This window comes from Marmota marmota, unplaced genomic scaffold, assembly GCF_001458135.2.
Source record: "Marmota marmota marmota unplaced genomic scaffold, marMar, whole genome shotgun sequence".
Lineage (NCBI taxonomy): Eukaryota > Metazoa > Chordata > Mammalia > Rodentia > Sciuridae > Marmota > Marmota marmota.
The window spans coordinates 33,730,507-33,733,533 of record NW_026000082.1 but is presented as its reverse complement, the minus strand read 5'-3'; positions in this window follow the sequence as shown (position 1 = coordinate 33,733,533).

Below are 3,027 nucleotides of genomic sequence, written 5' to 3'. Positions count from 1 at the left end.
GAACAGGCTGGCCTCAAATTTGCAACCTTCCTGCCTCAGCCTCCCAAGTCACTAGGATCATAGGTGTGCAACATGGCACCCAGCTAGGAGTTTGCTTCTTACCTAGTACCTTTTCCATTACTGGACATCATCATTGTAATTGGTAGCTCCTTGTATAAAGCTGAAATCTGTCTCCCTGTCATTTCCACCCAGAAATTCCACTCCTGTCCTTTGAAACTACACAAAATCAAAATTTTCTTAGGATGCTTTTATGAATTGAACACTTGTGTCTCCCCAAAATTCATTTGTTGAATCTTTTTATATTTTATTTATTTTTAAAGAAGTAATTGGACACAATACCTTCATTTTTATTTGTTTATTTTTATGTGGTGCTGAGGATTGAACCCAGGGCTTCACATGTATTAGATGAGTGCTCTACCACTGAGCCATAATCCCAGCCCTCGTTTGTTGAATCTTTTTTTTTAATGGCAATTCTTTTATATATATATGGATCTTTATTTTTATTTATCTATTTAAATGCGGTGCTGAGAATCGAACCCAGGGCCTCATACATGCCAGGCAAGTGCTCTACCACTGAGCTACAACTCCAGCCCCATTTGTTGAATCTTAATCCCCAGTGTGATATGGGGCCTTCAGGAGGTAATTAGTTTATAAGGGTGGGAGCCCTCATGAATGGGATTAGTGTCTTTATTATAAGAAACACAAGAGGGATTATATTTTTCTCATGGATATGTATGAGCACAAGAAGACAGTGGTCTGCAATCCAGGAAAAATTCCCCCACCAGATATTGGACAAATTAGGACCTTGATCTTGGACTTTCCAACCTCCATAACAATGAGAAATAGTTTTTGTTTAAGCCACCTAATTTATGATGATTTGTGATAGCAGTTGGAAGACAAGAAAGTCTTAGGAAAATAAATCTGTGGTAGACAGTTCTGGGCTTTAATTCTGACTCTGACACTTACTAGCAGGACATGTAAGGTGTGCTAAACATTCATTATTGAGAGGTTTGGGGGACATGCTACAGGGAATTGAACCCAGGGATGATTTACCACTGAGGTAAATCCCCATTTCCTTTTGAGACAGAAATAAATAAATAAATAAATAAATAAACAAACAAACAAATAAATAAATAAATAAAATAAAGAGTGTCTCTCTGAGTTGTTCAGGGCCTCCTCAAGTTCCTGAGGCTGACCTCAAATTTACAATACTTCTGCCTCAGCCTCCAGAATCAATGAGATTACAGGTTCAACATGTACCTGTAATGAGTAATATGAGATTTATTTATTTATTTATTTATTGGTTGCTCAAAACATTACAATGATCCTGACATATCATATATCATACACTTTATTCAAATGGGGTATGAATTCTTAATATGAGATTTAAATGAGAAAAAAAATGCATAAAGTACCTGGCACCTGATGCTCAATCAATGTAAGATACTCTTCTCTTTCTCTCTCCTCAACTCCTTGGGCTTTGTCATTTTTATATGCTGGAAGACAAATGCTGTGACTCACCCTTCCCCAGTCTTTTCCAAGTTAAACATTCCCCAGTTCCTAAACCATTCTTCTAATAATAACTCTGATTCATTGCATACCTACAATATACAGTATATGACAGGCACTACTGAAGAACTAAGAAGTTATGTCTGGCTCTAGAGCCACAATTTTTTTTCTTTCTTTCTTCTTTTTGGGGGTACTGGGGATTGAACTCAGGGGCATTTAACCACTGAGCCTATTTTGTAGTTTATTTAATAGAGACAGGGTCTCACTGAGTTGTTTACTGCCTCGCTGTTGCTGAGGCTGGCTTTGAACTTGTGATCCTTCTGTCTCAGCATCCCAAGCCACTGGGATTACAGGTGTGTACCACCACACCCGGCTAGAGCCACACTTTCTAATCTAGATTGTGTAGCAATACTATCCCATAGAAATTTCATATGAGTCATGTATTTTTAAATACATGAAACTACATTTTATTTATTTATTTATTTACTTACTTACTTATTTTGAGAGAGAGAGAGAGAGAGAGAGAGAAATTTTTTTTAATATTTATTTTTAGTTTTTGGCAGACACAACATCTTTGTATGTGGTGCTGAGGATCGAACCCGGGCCACACGCATGCCAGGCAAGTGCGCTACCGCTTAAGCCACATCCCCAGCCCATGAAACTACATTTTAAAAAGTAAATTTAATAAAATATTTTTACTTACACCAAAATAGTAACATTTCAATATATACTCCATATAAAAATTATTGGGACATTTAATATTTTTTCACACCATCTTCAACATCCAGGGTGCATCCTATACACATGGCATATCTTAATTTGAACTAGCCAAAGGTGACTCTTGGCTACCATGTAAGATAGCACATATCCTGGGAAAATCAAAATTCCGTCTGGAATTTAAGGGCTTGGATTTTACTGCATCCAGTGCTGACTACATGTATGAGACCAAGAAGAATGTTTAATAACCCTTCTGCTAAACTTTGTCCCTAGAATCATTTTTCTCAGCAAATATAGTGTTAATGAAGCACCAGTACTGCACCAGGCATCATTCTAGGTGCTGGGGATGCTGCAGTGAATAAAATAAAGCAAAGGCCTGCATACATGGAGTTTTTCATTTTAATGGGATGAGAAAAATACATTGGAAAATTGGTGGTGAATCACCTGGTCAAATGTGCCATGAAGCTGGGCATGGTTGTGCAGGCCTTTAAGCCCAGTGGCTCAGAAGACTGAGGCAGGAGGACCTTGAGTTCGAAGCCAGCTTCACCAATTTAGCAAGGCCCTAAGCAACTCAGTGAGACCATTTCTAAATAAAATACAAAAAAAAAAAAAAAAAAACGGCTGGGGCAGGGGCTAGCATTGTGGCTCAGTGGTAGACCGCTCACCTAGCATGTGCAAAGTGCTGGGTTCTATCCCCAGCATAACATAAAAATAAATAAATAAAATAAAGGTATTGTGTCCAACTACAACTAAAAAAACAAAAAAACAAAACACACACACACACAAAAAAAAAAAAACATA